Below are 19,999 nucleotides of genomic sequence, written 5' to 3'. Positions count from 1 at the left end.
GCAGAATTCGGTCGTTGTTGTTTTTTTTATTTTATCTATTTTTATTTGTTTGTTTATTTTAAAATATGGTTTCAGGAGCGGGTTCCGCCGGGACGGCGCATTTGTCGCGTGTCCAGTTTCACGTTGCTGAGAGAATAAGAGCTAATGTCATTTTAATCAGCAGACAGATGTCATTGTCAGACGGGAATGTGCTTAACTTGGAGAAAAGACAAACAGCATATCACTTGAAAACAAATAAAGGGTTATTCTGCACAGTACAATATCTAGGGTTGTCTACAGGACACTAAATTAAGTCATTTAGTTCACCTATGCTTTTATTCACATAATTCAGATTTTATTTAATAAAAGGCTAAACAATTTAGAAACAATTGTTGGGAAAGATTATTATGAGTCAATTTAAAAAAAAAAAAAATGTAAAAGCTAAGGAGAAAAATAAAAGGAAAATATATATATATATATATATATATATATATATATATATATATATATATATATATATATATATATATATATATATATATATATATATATATATATATATAATTGCAATAAATAAATAAAATACATTTTATTGTATTTTGCTAGTGTAGATATTTAACGCTTATATCCTAAACTGCATATTAAGATGTAAAAATACATGATGAAATGCATGGCTTATATGTATATATATGTATATATGTATATACATATAAATGACTTAATTTTTTAACACAAATGTGTAATAGATTTTTTTTGTCTTGACTGTTTTTCCTAAGCTGGATTTGTGGGATTTTTTATTTTAGAGGTAGTGAATGGAGTAATGGCAGAGGAATGGCAGGGCGGATACATGGCCAATTTCAGCACAATTACACTTAGTTGACCTCCCTTCTAGGGCAATTTACACGACTCCCAAAGTGTATGCATGTTTATGCAACACTGGCATGATGGGTACAAAACCCCAAGAGTCCATTTGTGTGCCTGTGTGTGCCTGTGTGTGTGTGTGTGTGTGTGTGTGTTGTGCAGTTTTCCTGCTTAAATGTCGTCAAAAACAGGAGGGGCTTTACCGTAAATCTGTCTCTGTGTTTCCAAACCAAAACACTATGAAATTATTCTCATTAAAAAAGGGTAAAATTGGTAAGAAATGCAAGTATTATAAAAGCCGTAAACTTTAACTTATTTTTTTTAAATTAAGCAAAACAGTGTAGCCCTTTTAACCCTTTCTCAGTAATAAATCCACAACAGTTTCAAAATCAGTCTTTGCATTCATTTCACACTTTTTTAATCACAATTTAGCCAAGAGTCTTGCTCTCTGATGCTTCTACTAGCATGTGTAATGAAATGCGTTTGAGCTAAAAGCGCAATGTATTGAATATAGATTTAACTTTTCACCTTAGAGAACGTATGAATTTAAACACTTTAAAATCCGGCATTTACTTTGCCTCATATTTCTAAAATGCTGCTCTCGCTCACTCATTCTCTTTCTTTGCAGGATGACGTTGGGAAACAAAGGCGTGTTAATGATTTTCGGAGGCCACGGTCGAGCTGGAGAGCACTTCAAACTCAAGAGCAGGAAACACGCTGGGCTCCACAGGGTTCCCACAGGTATGAGGGTCTGCAAGCACACACCTCCCTCACAAACACTAACTCTCACACACACTCACAGACTAAAAAGAACAACAAATCGCAATAACATCAGCACATCAGAACCAATTACATATTTAATCAGCTTTTTTTCTGATAATCTATAAAATATAACATGTGTGTGTGTACTGTGTATATGTATTATGTATATTTAAATACGCATACACGCATGTGTATATTTGTAAAAAAAAATGATATGTTAAATTTATTTATATATAATATCAATTATAGGGATATAATGATATACATGTAAATATTTTCTAAATATATACTGAATTTGTGTGTCTTTATATACATAATAAATATACATATTACCTGACAACAAGAATTGTGAATGTTTTGAGGAAATATAATTGTTTGGATATTTTCAGTGTCACAGCATGGCACTTTATCAAATGTAATTTGCGTCATGTATTGTTTGGTCATGGTATTATACAGTTTTTGAGATGCGTGTGTGCCTTCACACAGAGTGGATTAAAGAGCCCGACCCTCTTTCTTAAGAATAGGATGGTAATAACAGCTGGCTGGTGTGTGAACTTAAACTAAAGAGTGTTAACAGCTCTGTTAATTGACCCGACCTCACTTGTAATGAAAAAGATCCATGCCGTAGCATATGGTAGTGCAAAGAATTATGGGAATCATTGTGCAGTAAGGTAAGGGTGGAAATGAAACAGAGTATATGACCGATGTCATTTTATTAGCATTGATTTTATTTTATGTATTTTGTTGCAGCTAATGATATTGATTTGTACCATGCATATTTAAGGTCCCTATAAAGGTTAAAGGATTATTTAATAATTTGTGCGGTGCTTCATGGTCACCATTGCTTATAAAATGTGATTTGAGAGTGACAAATAGCTTTGAACTCTTGCTCACTCAGAAAACAAATTGAAGAGGGTCGTTACCGAAATTAGCACTAAACAAACAGACCAACGATGAATAAAAGAACTAATGTGTATTACAAGCAAAATAATCCAGTTAATGTCCACGACATAAACAGTAGCATGCGTTTGAAATCCCCCATTGTATGTGTGTGTGAGCTATTCTGTATCGCGTGCATGTGATGTCAGGTCCTGTTCTGCTTCGTATCGCCATGCTCTGACAGCAGGGCAGGGAACAGAGTGTTTGTTCTTATAGGATCGAACACTGGTTCACTCTCCCACATCCTGAACAGCCTCCCACCGCGCTGCAGAATACCAATTAGCATGTTGACGCTAAGCGCTAACCGCTCACGCTAACTTAGGCCAAAGTACTGGGGTGTATCAGGCTGGAAGCATCTTAATGGGTCCCACAGATGAGCAGTGGGCAGTACGGACTCGTTGCGTTAAGGAAAACAGTGAGGATGTAGGGTGTGAAATTTTGGGCGGAAGCGCAAACACGCTGGCTGATCGAATTAAATACATTTGCTGTGTGTGTGTGTGTGTGTGTGTGTGTGTGAACGGCTCAAGACTCCAGAGATACTCAGAGAGGGACAGCTGACAAATACTGCCACGGTCTACATGTCACCTGACACCTGTCAATAGTCCGGGTGGAGCATGGTATTCACCTGATAATCATCAAATTATACACACAGCATGCTTCTTTCTCTTTCCTTTCCTCTTTTGCCCTCTCTTTCTTTGCCTTAATTCTCTCTCTATCTTTCTATTTCACACACACACATTCAATAACCTCTGATACCCTGTGGCCCAGCTGCTCTGTAGTAACCTCACATTTTAATGTGTCTGTGAGAGTGTGTATGTGTGTGTGTGTGTGTGTGTGTGTGTGTGTGCGTGTGTGTTTGCCGGACGAGAGAAGAAGCCCTCGCCATCACGGCTCACTGGCTCCCAATACTACCAGCATTTTCTTTAACAGAGCCAAAGTGAATAGATACAATTTCAGCCGGTGTAGAGAGTGGCACAGCCAAGACAAAAGAGACAAGATCCTGCAATCTGGAGGTCACTGACACTGTCCGAACAGTAATTACTACACTTCCCAAAACACTAGCACCAGCAGCTCTACCCCTACACTCGCTCTCCAAATGCCAACCTAGGCATATTAGCAAGAACAAGTGTCCACAATGTGGCTATACTGTGAATATATGGTTCAGTCTACACGCGTGGAGATTGCTTTGTAAAGGACATGTGTACTCATCAACTGGGCCGCCCTAGGTGGGAAAAAGAAAGAAAACAAGAGAAAGCGAGAGCGAGAGGGAGATGTCCATTTCAGTTGTATGCTTTGAATGAAAGAGGGGACTAAAGTAAAATTGACACTCTCGATTCTCTGGGTTGAGCTGTGGGTCTATGAATATGTCAGAGGCATTTTGAAAAGCCATAAGTTATTGTCTGGACTGAGCAGAATTGAAGAAAATGAATGACCAAAAGTGTGCCCTTCTCTTTCTCCCTCTCTCTCTCTTTCTCTCTTTTACACACGCACATACACGTGCACACTTTTGCACAAAATATGTGGTTGGTAGATAGATGGTATGCTATAGTGTGGAGTAAATGCACTAAATGTTGATTAGTTCACCATAAATGCGTATGAATCATAGCATAGAAGTGCTTGCTTTTAAATGTAGACATTCACGTTTAATCATTTAGCAGACTCTTTCATCCAACGCCAAGCAATCTAAATCAGCAAAAGAGCAATGATACAAGTGCACCCAGTGTTTATATATATTTATATATATATGCATGTATATGTACACACACACACATTTATTTTACTTGTTTAATCAAATGTATTTTGTTTATATGAATATATACTTATTTAGCATTATTTTTTGTTTATTTCAAAATCAAATTCAAATTTTATTTGTCACATACACATACATACATGGTACGACATGCAAATGTTATTTTGCATAGCTATTGTAAAATAGCTAAAATAATTCACAGTAAAGATGTATGCTTTTTGAAAGTGATTATATTTAAATATATTAATATATTTGCATATTGTGTTTGTGTTATTTACTGATTTATTTAACTTACTATCATTCAAATATACCGTTTTTTTGGATGTCTATATTCAAATATATCCATTTCCAATTTTTTATTGTGATATATTACTTAATACTTACTATTTTATTTTATTAATAGAAATATTACTTCATATTTACCCCACACGACAGTAAAACTGACTGTTATACATGTTGATATCGTGGCTGGTGAAATTATGAATAATTACTACTTCAGACTAAGACAAAGAACCCCCGCAACTGCAGGGAAGCTTTCCTTAGTTGTTGTTGCGATCCATTTGTGTGGGCTGTTTTCTCAGAAGTCCCACAAAGAGCTTGTGTTTTCACCAAACCAGTGACATCCTTTAACACCGGGGCGAGCACTTAAGAAAACTTTGAAGATGAATCAATTTCTATATTATAGCAAGTCCGTAAGGGTGCTGAGCGGGAATCGAACCTCCTGCCTGCACTTCATAGCAGTCAGGCAGCATTGATGAGGTGATTGATCTTGGGATGGAAACGACGGGGAAGAGGAGAAGGATTACGCTTGTCAAACGGAGTCAATACAGTGGGTTGGATGCTCAAATGTTTGCAGTAAATCTTAAATAGTGTCTGTGAAAGCTAAAAAGGCTGAAAACGGCAGCAGAAAAATGGAAGGGCTGCTTTAGGGTTTGCTTTCTCTGCTGTCTGCCTAATAAAAAACTGACAGAACTGCGAAAGTCGAAGATCACTGAGTCGTCAGAAGGGCTGTGAGATGCTCACATGCTGATGGGACATTAGGACGATGCTCTGAGAAACAGTTGGAATTCTTTCGGGTGATCTTCTGTAAGAAAGTCCTGCCAGTGTAGGACCATCAGCGGCGGCAGCGCTGTAATAAGCCCACGGCGGAGCGCTGAATAGCAGTCGGCCCCACCGCGCATTCATCCTTGCGCCGCGTCCACCCAGTTATTTACAGCTGGCTTTTCTTTTATGGAAAAATCAAGACGTGATTGATTCAGGTTAATGTGACGGCCAGGCAGCAGCAAGCTGCATTTGAGAGCTCAGGTTAACAGAAAACACTAACTTCCATAAAGCACTACGGGGATAAATCATGCTTATTCAGGCCGGCCTGACAGCCGTTTAAGCTGTGGCAATCATCGAAAGCACCTCTGCCGCCCCTCCGCTCCGCTCCGCAAAATGTCGAGGGGGGAGTGTGGGATTTGATGGGGGACGAGGGAGCGGGCAGATGAAGGGAGAGAGAGAGAGAGAGAGAGTCAGATAGAGGTAAATGAGACCGAGGGAGACGGTCATATCAACGAGCCATCAGCGAGCAGGTGCTTTACATAAGCATCTCGGTAAGCAGTAAGCAAATTCTGTTGACAAAGAAACGCAATAAAACAAAGAGGGTTTGGAAGGAAGAGACGTCCCCAGTGCATTCCTACAGCGCCGCCTCGCTCTCTCCATCTCTCGCTTTCTCTCTCTCAGGAGCAAGATTATAGTGTTTGCTTTTATCTGTCAGAGATCAATATTTCAAACGTCCGATAAAAGAGGAAATTGAACTGGGAATAGACTGGAGTGCTGTAAAAGTACAAAGCACAATTATCAAAAAGCACTTAAAGAGCTTAATAGGATACACATATTAAAAATGCCCAAATGGATGTCTCGGAACCATAATGAGGACTCTTCCTCATCCCTCCTCTGCCTCTCTCCACCTTCGGCTGCAAGGTGAAGCTTTTGATCATAATGCCGGCTGAGGGCAGGGGGTTTGATGGTCTGAGGGTGCGACGCTATATGGACCCCTAGAGGCCTCATGTTTTAACATTGCACCATTAGGTCTGACAAGCCGCGCACTCTGTTTATGCGCCTGCCATTATAGCCGCGTGCGCCCTGAGATCGGGAAGGGAGATCTGGCAGACGAGGACGTGGCAGACGGAATAGACAACCGAGCTGAAGCCCAGACAGGTGATGCACTCCAGCACACAGGGGGTCAGGAGCTGTTTGGGATCACGGGATGGACATTTTCAACATTAATCTTTCCCTTCCTTTCATTACTCTTTCCAGATCAAGCATGCAACACATATCAGTCTACGCTTCGGATGTTCGACCTCCATCATAGCAGTCGGACTACTCATCTGAACGCCTTTTCCCCGTCTGTAGATGTCCAATGACATGCAGTGGTGTGTTCTGGGCACCGGCTGTTTGACACCTGGTCTGCAGTGCGTCTGGTATCATGTTTGTAGTGGTCTTCATTCATCGGCTTTATGCACACCCACTCACACCATGTGGAAACTGTCAAAGACCCCCACACACACCCCTGGGATGTCTGTCAGGCTTCCCTTCTGGCCCGGGATGTAGCTGAACCCTGTCCTTAAGCTATTGAATGTTCTCCGTTAAACAAAACTTACACCACTTATAGCCTTTGTGTGTTGTGAAACCCAACACCACTCTGGAGGGCCAGCGATCTGCACAAACACACACAAACACACCAGTGCAGATGTCAGCAAAGTCTTGCCAACAGTCTGATGCTCATCTAATGGTTATATCTATCTCATATTCAGTGTTATATATGCACTATACTTTGAAAGTTTGAAAATTATAATTATTATAATTAATGTTTTTTGATGCTCACTGAGGCTGCAACACAATAAAACAGTAATATTGTAAAATATCATTTTTTAAAAATTGTTTTAATATATTTAATAATTCAATACTGTGAGGCAAAGCTGGATTTTCAGCAGCCACTTCTCCAAACCAGAAAACACCTGTGCTGCTTTATATTTGTAATGAAATATAATATATAATATATAAACTGAAAAAAAAAAAAAAAAATATATATATATATATATATATATATGTGTGTGTGTGTGTGTAATTTTAATATAATCAGGCTCCATTATATCTGCTTAATCAAACAAAAAATATCTTAAGTCCAAACTTGTACATTAATTATATTTGTTTTTCAAATAGAATTTTGTACTTTTTTATTTTAAATATATTTTAATATATTTATTTTGCCTGAAACTGATCCAATCATTGATTTATTTATTTAACAATCTCAAAAGCCTGAATTCTTACATTTACACTGGAATGCACTTTTCAGTCAAATTACAGATAACGAAAGAAAACTAGTCTTCTTAGACTGAACTCTGCTATACCTTTCTTTTTCTTCTTAATCTTCTTTTCTGACCTGTATTTTACTAAGCTGTGCTTGTTTAAATTAAATTTCATTTCTCACTGAAATGATTCCCTATCAACACGAGCAAATAAAAAGTAAATGGAAAAGCCAGTGTAAATTATAAGAAAGACGTAGGAAGTGAAACATTTGCTCGGGCAGTCATTTAGCACACCTGTCCACTGCTTCCTCCCCCCTCCAGAGCGTATCATACTTTTATATGCAAAGGAAAAGAGATGAAATAGTGTTGTAATACCCAAGCAGTGGCAAATCAATAGCATTCTAGACATAACAAGAACATTAACTTATCTTAAAGAACAGATAAAATTAGAGAGCGGTTGTAACAGAAGCGATATCATGAACATCTCTTGATTGAAACATCCTATTAGCTGAGAGCTCAGTATGATACGACAGACCATTCATTTCAGCCATATCTTAATGGCCCATCATTAGTCATATAATCAATAAGCTTCTTGATTAAGAGAACTCAAGAATGCACGTTTCATCTACAGGCATTTTTTGCAGATCGATGACAAGGTTATCTCGCAAATGACGAGGATGCAAAAGGAGGATTATGTGCGTGCCCGCGCACACTCAAACACACAAATACTGCCGAGTAAATCATGAAACACTTTGATCAGTAGGCCAGTATAACTGGAGGCAGAGCTTTTAATCGCCAGCGGTAAGTCATTAACTAAATTAGTTTTTAAAGATTTAGGATGCTCTGCAGATTTCATTCTCAGATAGGCCTGAAGTTTTGTGGCTTTGAAATATCTGTAGGTTCACGTTGATGGATGAAACGCTGCTGAACGATTCCCCTACAAGTCAGGGCATTTTTCAAAGTTCCAAACAATCTTCATGCCACCTGCTAATGTCTCGGTTCCTGTCCAATCCCCTGAAGGAAGTGCACAGATTTTTCAAATTTCATTAGCTCATTAGTTGAGTAATGTAAGACCGGCATTCAGATTTATCTAGCGCACTAACTCAATAACCTGTCCAAAGTCCTTGTTCAAGGACATTAGCCATGCACAGAAAGATCACAAGATCCATTTTTCTATAGCTAAGCAGAAATCAAACATTTAAACATTTATAGGTCGTCCTGTTAAAGATAGGCCACCAAAGTCACTCTCCCAGACTTCAATTAACCTTCTGGGCTGTTAGCCTACTGTCTGGAGAAGCGAGGGCTTTCTCTCCCTCCCTTGTTCTTTCTCTTCATCTCTCGTCCTCTCTTAGACATGAGGTCTTTACATAAGGGAATACTGGAAAGAGAGAGGGAGACGGCTCGTTTGATTCCAATAAAAGAAAACCCAATGTGCCGTTGAATGAGTTTGTCATTTTGTACCTTTTCCCTTTGTCCTTCAGGGATAATTTTCCCTGACATTCGAATCACATTTTTGATATTTGCTCTGTATGATGGAAGATAAGATGAAAACAGCCTGTGAAGTGTACTGGGAGCTGCCTGTACCCATGCGAGGGCGCTTTGGGAGTTTGGTCTTGATGCGTTGAAAGAAAAGGTCTGTCTGGTGTTAGAAAGATTTGTGCTGGTGCATTTTTACACGTAAAGGCTGAGTTTAGCGAGTCATCGTCAGTGGAGACGTATAAGGTGTGCAGCATATGGGACTCCAGACGTCAAATGCTTTAAATGCTGCCTCGAGGGTCCTTCTTTCAGCCACCAATGTAATTGTGCGTGCTTAAAGATGAATTAGCTACTAAGTGTTTTAGAAATGTCAACATGAAAAAGATTTTTAATATATATTTTAAGATGATAAAGCAGTTTCATTTACTGCAAGATGTAAACACTACTGCCAAAAGGAATATGCACATATGTTCTCACATATGTCTCATTTTCTCCAATTAGTTTATCAAATTATGTATATTTAGATCTGAAGCCTTTAGTTTACATATAAGTAAGCCTGTACACTGTGATTTTCATAGTTGTGCTCTCTTGTACATACATTTACAGTATATTATTAATAGGGCAGTCAGTTTAACACTTTAATTTACTGTGAATAATTATAAAAAATAATAACACACAAGTAATCATGCTCCCTGAACCGTATGTAAAACCCCTACCATTATCACACTGCTATTAAAGGAAACATTCAACACTTACTAAAAACAGGCAAAGTTGCTCATGAAGGAAGTGTTCTTATGTTCAAAACAATTGGATGGAGTGCAACAGAATGCAAAGATCTGGACATGCACTTTTAGAAATCTTAAAATTGTTTGTCTACAGTTGCATTTATGTGATGGAATAGTGTAGATGGAATGCACTTCTTAACTTTTACTTATCAAAGTTATAGAATATCAATGAGGTTCATTGTGTGAAAACTTAAAAGTAAGTTCAGAGAACATTCATAGCCTGATCCATTCTCAGAACAAGAGAGTCTGTATGTAGTGTGCATGCCTGTCCGTTTTAATGAGCAGGGAAATACATTTTGAACACAGCTTATGCAGTTGGGAGGGATGAGAACGGCTCAATAAAATACACACCAGAGGTTGAAACGATGGGGGGAGTAAAAAAAGCTTTTTGACAATGTTAAGCCAGGCAGCTGCTCTGAGGCTACCAGGGGGTTTTTATCATCTCTTCAGATGTTGGATCATAGGGAGAGAGAAGCTTTCCAAGGGTAAGCAAAGTCAGGCAAGCCCTTACAGTAACATCAACATACTACAGCTACAGACAGATTGCTGAAGCGCATTCTCACTGGGGTCTTGTTAAAGCAGACTGGTACTACAACACATTGAAAGAGACCTCTGCAGGTTTTCAGGAGACGGATTCTCATAGTTCTACTGTTCTTTGCTAAACTTCCATCAGACTATGGCAAGCGTTGAGGTTCAATCACAGCACACAAAAATTACTTTCAAACTGCCCCTCCTTTGCTGTGTGACAGAAAGGAACTTACAAAGAGTACTACTGTTTCGATAGTATAACAATTAATTAACAAATTAACAATTTCAAGATGTAATATTCAACAGTTATATTCAACATGTCAAACCTTGCCATAATTTAAAATAATTAATATATATACAGTTTAATTTTCAGCAGTTTAGTTTTCAACAGTAATAACTGCTAAGAATTCATCTGTGCCATCACAGGAAAAAATTTTATATATATATATATATATATATATATATATATATATATATATATATATATATATATATATATATATATATATATATGATCCTTCAGAAATCATTCTAATATGCTTCACATCTGTTGTGCTGCTTAGTAATTTGGGGGAAACGAACAGTATATATTTGAAACAAATCTTTTGGGGCATGACTATGTTTTTAATGTCACGTTTGAGCATCTGATGCATCCTTGCCAAATATAAAATACTTTTGTTCGCAACTGCAAACTTCCATAGTAAGTGCTTACCTGTAACCTCACTGTTTGCCTTTTTTACTTTTTAGGAAAATAAAGGACAATTAAAAATAGTTCCTTGTAATAATCCACACTGTCAGTTTACATTGAACCTAGAATATTCAGATTTCCTCATATTAAAGGATAGAATTGCACCAAACACAAGTCCTACACAACAGCTCACATTCCTGAGTTCAGCAGCTGCCTATGTGAGCAGGAAGTCAGTGTATTGATGCATGCCGGTGTCTAAGACGTGTGTATTAAAGGACAGCTCAAGTCACAAAAGCCTCTCTCTCTCTCTCTTTCTCTGTATGGGCATCGCCTCTATCCTATAATAGCCCCTTGCTCTCGCTACGACAGAGGTTAATGATTCTACACCTGGCCTCGGATGAGCGAGTGATATTTTACCTCTTGCAGGAAGAGGGTGATATATGGAGACTGCAGTTGTTTTGGGGGTGTATAAATTAAAGGAATAGCCTGTATTGGCGGGCAGGATGATGAAATAACAGGCACTTTAGGTAATTCCTCTGATAAAGCAGTCTGACCCCCGAGCAGGGCGGAGGATGATAGAATCAAATGTTCTGGTAGAGGTCAGCCGTTGGAGCATCAGTCTAGTCAAGCCATTACAACAGAATACAAAGACCCAGCACCTGTCAAGAGAACAGGCCAGGTGAGAGAAAGAGTCTAAGGTATCCTTCTCTTTTCCAAACCAAATGAGATTCATTTTACCTTCGCAAAGAGTCAGGGCAGAGTTGAGGGGCTCAGTGTAGAGCACAAATATTACTTTCTATAGACACTTCACATGTGCTGAACCATTGCTATGTAGAAACTTGCATATTAGTTCAGATAGATTTTCTAAATAAACACATCAAACTGAATGTGAAATTCACTGAAATTATTTGTATTTCTGGGAGAATTCACTGATTGGAGATGTGTGCTCAACAAAGAAGAAAATTACTTCACACTTCACTTAGTTTGTAAGTCTGATAACATGTTTTATATTATAAATATGTTTGCATGGTTACAGTGTTTTTTAAATCAATTATTAGACATGTACAGTGACAATTTTAGTTACAACATTAAATTATAATTGTATATTTTAGATATTTCTAGAACCTTACATTAAGGATACCTATATTGCTAATACCATCACATTGGGCTGGTTCTTGGTTTCTACAATTACAAATGACATGTCATATCACTCTTAATTCATAATGAAAAATCTAATTCTATAAACAACATTCAATATCAAAAATTTGATGGCATTTCTTTATTTGAAAAACACTGTAATAGCTCGGCCACACTTTATATTAGTTGACCTTAACTGCTATGTTAAATTAATAAAAAACTTATTGTGTACTTGTATTCATGTTTTTACCTGTACTTAAAATACTCTATTACATTTTTATTACATTTTTAATTACAATGTTGACCCAACCCCTAACACCTCAGCCCACCTTAAACCTTTCCAACAAATCTTTCCCTAGCCATACCCGTATCCCATCTCAGTATCAGCCGATGTGTTTCGCAATACAATAGGAACACAATTTTTTTTGTTCTGCCATAGAATTAAGAAAGAAAGTTAAATGCTGACAGACTTTTCCATTTTGGCTGTACTCGGCTTTTCACAATGTGAGAGGAGAGCTCCATTTCTCTCATAGCTGTGTTCTTGAATACACTTACAATGTTATGCACATGTAACTTACAGTAACATGTATAATTAATGCAATTAACAATCTCAACAACATATAAATAATTGTCTTACTTATGACTGTAATTTTCCTACAGAGCTTAGCAGGAGCTGCAGAGAACTGTATGTCTGTGTGTGTGTGTGTGTGTGTGTGTGTGTGTGTGCGATGGCAGGATGTTAAACACTAAAAATGATGATTCTGCATCAGAGTACTAAATAAATGAATAAATATGTGGACGGAAGGCAGATGATAAACACCGGTACTTTTGCTAAGCCATTAGCAGTTGACAGCTCTGGTGCGGGCGCAGGCTTCTGGTGTGTATGGAGCCTGTATATCAGCCTTATTACACCCCCCACTTCCTGACCTGCCCTTCTAATTCATCCATTATAGTTTGTCCTGTCAGGGGCTCTTGTTTTATCGCTAACTAACCCAGGCATTACGGTCTTGATTTACGGTGCCGATTGAGTGCTAGCAAATCATGGAATATTTTCATTGATTACCACAAATTGTCTAATCTGCGCTATGTTCGTAGGCCTTGATTGGGTGGTGCTTACCGATTGCTTCCCGCTAACTTAAAAATCAATCAAGGGACACAATGGGCAGAAGGCTGGATGGATCCGGTTCCAAGCCGGTGAATCATCCTCAATCAAATTTGTTGCAAATTTAAATCCATAAGTCATCAAATGAATTCTAATTTGTATGATGCCTACATATGCACTTTCTCAAGAAGGAGCCGAGAGAGCATAATCTATGGCCTCTCCGCTGTGCGCTTAAATGCAAGCGAATACGGCACATTATCATTATACTGTTTGTTTTATGTAACACAACCAAAATCTTCAGAAGCAAGAGTCTGTAGTTAAGGACACAAATATTTTTAAAGGCACTTAGGGTGGTCTGTTTGATATGTGGGGTTTGACTGGAGGTCATTTTATGCTCTGTACACTTTTAAACTTTGCCTTGCATGTTTACCCGTTGACAGCAGGTGTCATGGGCACTAATTATAGATCCCAAACAGGTAGAATAGAGGTTCAGACAAACAGCATGCAGTCCCATCTCATTTGTATCAATGCCCCAGTGAGTGAGACGCGTCTGGAGGGGGAATCTAAAAAGCGTCAGATGCATCTTCTTGAGACGTTAGCAGGGTTAGGGCATGTTAGCACCTCTGAGATGCTTCGGCAGCTAAAACATACGCGAGTGCTTGTGTGTATTTGATATGAGGGGCGGATGACAGGTGGTGAAAGGTGACCAACTCCAGGAGGCAGCTCACCTAGCCACATATTACCATCACTGTCACACTCCCAAACATTGCATTTGTTTACAGAGCCTACTGAGCCTTGGGCTTTATGAAGAAATATCCAGTGACAGTGCATCAGAGCTTTTTATTGATAACAGAACAAAGAGCCAGACTGGTGGATCTTCAGCTCTTGGATCACTTCTAACAACTGATGCCTTCACAATTGCATCATCTGAAAGCTTAGCAATGACAGGCCCCAACAATATCAAGCAGTCGGAATCATTCTGAATTTAAAAGAGCAAGACGACAGAACGGCATGTCACATCCCAGGGTGAGATTGACTGTGAGAAAGACAGGCAGAGAAAGCAGTAATTGCACAGTAATTTCGTCCTCTCTTCTCAGTAGATTGTGGGATCGTTTTAAATCGGTGGGTCTGAGATGGAAATATTTTAACTTGCTCATTAAAAAGTAAGAATTCATATAACTTTGCCCATTCAGAGGTTTATAGATTCCAGGTTGGAAATGACCTTGAAAGAAGAGTAGACAAAGACATGATAAAAAAAAGCCTCTTAGGGAAAAGTGTCTACATCAGTGAAACATCAACAGGAAATTCACCTAGTTCCATAGTCAGAGAAGAACGGTTTAAAAATGTTTTTAAGAAAGTCCAAGCACAGAAAAGCTTTTTAAATGAAAATCTCTTTTTCCATTCTTTAAAAAACAACAACACTGAAAAACTTACATTGCTTCTAGTTTCATTTAGTGTAGACTAATTCTGTTTTTAACTCTTACAGCAGCTGTGAGTTTTCTTCTAAAAATATCTGAGGACAAGGCATTATCCATCATTATGTGGGAAATTTGGAGCTGTATGCCATAATCTGTGTTTCCATGTACCGACCCACACAGCTGCAGCTTTGAACTGATTAAAAGTGTATTCATGATTCACTCTTCCTATTTTGTCTGGTAACATTAGAGAGCTGTTCGTGCTGTGTCCATTAGTGCATATTGTTTATGTATGATATATATATAATTAGTTGGGTGTTGTGCCTCCACATTTATAATTTTCCTGTTGTGACTTATTTTAGAACAATTAGCATTCCTGTAGCTCAGACAGTAGTGAATGGCTACTGTTAAAAATATGACTCAGAAAATGTCTAAAATTGATATGAAGATATGAACTGTCTTTGGTGTGGTCTTATATATAAATATAGTATCAAATAATATCTGCACTTTACCATTTTAGCCATAAAAGCTGTCTGCAAAAAAATATTGCTATTATGGACAACTGCAATTTTTGCCGCCTTACGCAACGTCCAAAATGCTACCCAAAAAAAAATACACAACTGATAATATACTGTATTGTAGAATCAGAGTACAATTTATTTTGCTGTTTTTACAAAGTTATTATATGCAGAGCAGAAACTTGGTATGTTCATAACTGGCTTTACAGTATGTGAGGTCAAAACCATGTCTTATTAATATTTTTCCAAATTATGTTCATTTCTGAGAGTTTAAGTTTCCAACAGAGTTACGAGATGTGGTTAATCCTTTTATTGGCTAAATATTTAAAAACAAATATGTAAATACAAGATTTATGCCCGACAGACACAGTTATCTGTACATCAAAATAAGAAAAAAGCATCATATAGTGCCAAAATAGGCTGTTCATTGTAAACCTAACACTAACACTAAATGTTCATCAGTTTTCTCTGTATAGATGTTTTTTAGATAAGAGCTACGTGAGTCATTGTCCTCATATATTCTGTGATTTTCCTCATGCATTTGTGTTCTGTGAAAATGTGTGCTGTGAGAGGACGGGCTAATGTTCATCCCATCTTCCCCATCAGCTGCCTGACTCATCAATAGATCCATCCAGCCAATCAATGGCCTGCAGAATCACTCAAAGTGATCAGCCCAAGGCCTGCTCAATCTACACACAAAATCAGTATGGACATTCATCTTTTGAGTCCACACACACGGGCTGTTGTAGGCAGCGCTTTTCAAAAAACACACATTCACACTCTCTCCCTCCTGCTGCGGCCAAAACGTTAGCTAAAACCATACAACACTGCCAATATGTGCGGTTGCTTCAACCTAAGCACGGATCCCATTTTGCAAACGCAAATGAGTGTTTAAGGGTCTATTAAACCCATGCACCGCTGAGCGATATGGTCCATACACAGGTGTGTGTGCTAGATCATCCTATTAAAGGCATCCTCCGTGTTTAGCGAAACATGTCCAATTCCCATTTTCTAATTTTTTTCCCTCTCTCGTGTCTGCCAAATGCTTGTGCTTTCTGAGCCGAGGTGGAGCCCCGGTCATGACATCTGCTCCCCTGTCAGGCATCAAACATCAAACCCATCCCCCCTCATCCGAGTGCAGGCCCACCGTCCCCTCTGAATGCTGACCTGTGCCGGGGAGCGGGCGACTTCGCACTTTCTCCCCCCGGGTCATTATGTTAGCGCCGATAGAGACCCTAGCTGGTGACTAAAGGAGAGTGAGCGAGCGAGAAAAGAAGAAAGAGCAAATCTGAGTGATGGCCAGAGAGAAACAGAAATGGGAAGAGCGGAGGAGAAGTTTCGTTCTCCCTCTCTCTTCACTGGACAATACACCTGTTCAATGGCGAGGGGCAAGAGTAAGAGAGAGGGACCGCCTGAGACAAATGAAAGGTGCAGTTGCTCAGTACACAGCGGAGATTGCTTATCGATCCAGATGGCAGTATTCAGGCGCGCTCGCGAGAGCCTGAGAATTTTCTGAGGGAGTTAATAACCAGGCAGCTCAGCTGTCCTGTCCAATTCAGCAAACGCTGACGCCTAATCACACCAGGATCCCTTTTTCTGCCCTCCCTTCTTCTCGCCCCTGGGCCCTGTACCTTCCATCCGTCCTTTTCAGCTTTATGCAGCTTTCTCTCGCTCTCTTTCTATCTCTCTATCTCCCTCCTTCCCCTCCCCTCCTCTTCCACTCGGATGGTTCGCTGAGAGTGATTGGACTGACAGCCTATAGAAGAAGGCTAATCAAATTGTTTATTATCAGTCTGAATCAATATGTATGGATTCTTAAAGGATCACAGACAGGCCTGAGCGCGAGAGGAGATCGGTGCAGCTGTGGGTTCGGGCCAGGCCCCTCTGACCAGAGCTCTTCTGTTTAAGCAACTTCACTCTTACTTAAGTCGTGACGACCCGGAGGGGTCAGCTGCTGTGGAGGGGGAGTTAGACAGATTGGATATTCCCCCCAACGCACGCACAAACACATGTGCACCCTCCAGCTTTGAAAGTGTCAGGCCCAGCTGCATGATAAACAACCTGTCAATCAAATTACCGGCGAAAACAACGGAGCATGAATGCCGAGCTCAATCTCAACTGGATGTTAGGGTCACGCGGACCTTGTCCGTCGCGTCTCGCTCAAAATGTGGGAAATTTTTGGAGGAGTCGGGACGCTCAATCTACTTGCGGCCTGTGTCTGTAGCATTAAGGTCAGACACGGCAATGAGTTCCAGTAATTGTGGCGAGCAATTAGACAATACCAAGGCACACTGAGAGTGAGACATGTGCGGAAGACAGCGGCTTATTGTGCTTGGTGGTCTTGCATCTCAAACTGTAACGACGTATGTGCTTTACAAAGAGACATCGGTGACATACTGCCACATTTGCTGAGCGCCATAGCATGGAACACAATACTGCGTGATATTTGCTGCAGATTAGTTTCACATATCTGAAGGACAAACCTCTTTACGAGATGTGATTGGACCCCATAAAGAATGCTGCAGAGGCAGCTCTGATCAGAGATATTGATTTGCTCAAATCACACAGCAGGGAGTCAAAAAAGTGAAACGTTTCTCTGTTACCGATAATTGGTATAATAAGCATGAAGAAGCGAGAGAGACAGAATAAGAGAGAGAGAAAGGCTCATCTGTGGCATGTCTGTTGACTCATGGTGGGAATCAATAGATCCAACAGTGACAGCCTTAGAAGAAATCAAAGATTACCGCTAACACATTTACATTTACAAAATGGTGAAAGAACAGCACAATAAGATGGTTACACTTTTATAAGGACACATAGTAGTTCTATTTTATTTTTTAATATGCATACACACACACATATACATATACATACATTTTAAACATCAACCACTAAGGCTAAAGTTAAGGTTTAATTTTTATGCTTCATTAGTTTCAGGTTTTATATTGCCAGATAGTAGGATTGAAATCTGACATTATAAAATGAGGGTATGTTCTGTGGCCCTGTAGCAGAACGTCACAGCCAACTTTTAACAGTGATGCTAATTACAGCTGTTTTATTTCATTTGGCCCTCTTGATCTCCGATTGGAAGCGGACATCAGAAACCACCCATAAGTGGCACAGTTGGCCTACATCTGATACAAATGTTGGCACAACTTTGACACAACATTGGCAAACTACCCATGCCTTTAACCATTCAGTCAAAGGGTGAATGCCAGGACAGTGGGGCACCCCTGCCAGTGCGCTCTCTTTCTCTCTCTCACTCTCTCTCTCTCTTCCACTTACTTTAAAATGTATACGAACACCAAAGTGCTGCTTCGTTTAGAAGCAAACCAGGTTATCTGCAGTGAGATTTTGTTATTCAGGTGTGCCATACTAGTTAATCAAGTATGCATAAACACAAATAAAGAGTAGTATGACATACGCACAAATGTTCACAGAAAAGTACTATGATGCGAAAAGCAAACATTAATTTTTACTACTGCAAAAAAATTAATTGGTATTAAATTGATATGGAATGTCTTAATAATTTAATGAATGCTGATAATTAATAATGCAAATATTTTTTTTACAATCATTTTTACATTTAATAATTTACTAATTATTTTGTTGTGAAAGCTACATTATTTTGTGATACATTATAAGAACACGCATACATACACGTGAATGAGCAGCAGTAATGACGCAGTGATGACCCAGTGAAGAGTGATGAGAGAAAGGAGCAGTTAAAATGATCCCAGTCTCGCACCAGGAAACATGTTCCACAACATCAAAGCAGAGCTTTGCTCCAGGGCTGCCTGATACCAGCTCTCCTCCAAACAACCAGAATACTGCTACACAGACCTGCTATTACTTAATATGATGATTAAAACAGCATGTTATGTTTTAGCTGTGCAACTAATTATGCATTTAAGAACAACATGTCTGAATTTGTATGCAGACATGAGTGTTTTAATAAAAGTATGTTGATAAAAAATCTGTGAAAACACGTAATGTGTGTGTGTGAAAGAGAGAGAGAGTTCCAATAACCCATCCCTACATTAGGCTTAATTAATACACACTAGTGGTTTGATAACTGAGAGTCTGAAAGTAGATCTCTTTAAGAGATACTTAATCCTACCGTAGTCCTACCCTCTCTTACTGTTTCCCGCTCTGTCTCTCTCTCCCCTTTCCTGTGGTGGAAGTCTCCAGTGGACTCATTAGTACACTGTTCAACAACCAAAATATCCCCCGAGTCTAGAACCACTTCCACTTCTGTACACACAGACAAAGGTAAATGTATGCATTTATACATTCACACAAATAAAACTAAACACACTTTACCAGCCGTGACTTGACACATCCATTGCACTCTTTCATCCAGGTTTTTTTTTTCCTGAAGCTGCCATGCAAGCTTTTCATTTTCTCATTCTTGTTTTTAACTTTTCAAATGTAAGACAAATGCTGCAAAAATAGAACAAAAATGTTTAAGTTAAGAAGCAAAGAATAGAACATCAGGGGAAAACCTCCAAAATGAATAAATAGTAAAAATGAACAGATAAAAAATAGAACACAGAACAACATAATATAGTAAACATCAAAGCTATTTATATAACACACATATTCCAATTAAACACACACACACACGCACAGTTAATATAATGAGTTACTAGCCATTTCTTTGCACACACACATATACACACTGTAAAAAAACAATAGTTGTTTATATAACAAGATGCTATAAAAAAAAAATGTTGAGTCAACTAAAATATTTTAGTTGTCACTTA

This window comes from Puntigrus tetrazona, chromosome 7 (assembly GCF_018831695.1).
Source record: "Puntigrus tetrazona isolate hp1 chromosome 7, ASM1883169v1, whole genome shotgun sequence".
NCBI classification, from domain to species: Eukaryota; Metazoa; Chordata; class Actinopteri; order Cypriniformes; family Cyprinidae; genus Puntigrus; species Puntigrus tetrazona.
The sequence above is the reverse complement of the archived record's forward strand: the minus strand, read 5'-3'. Positions refer to the sequence as shown.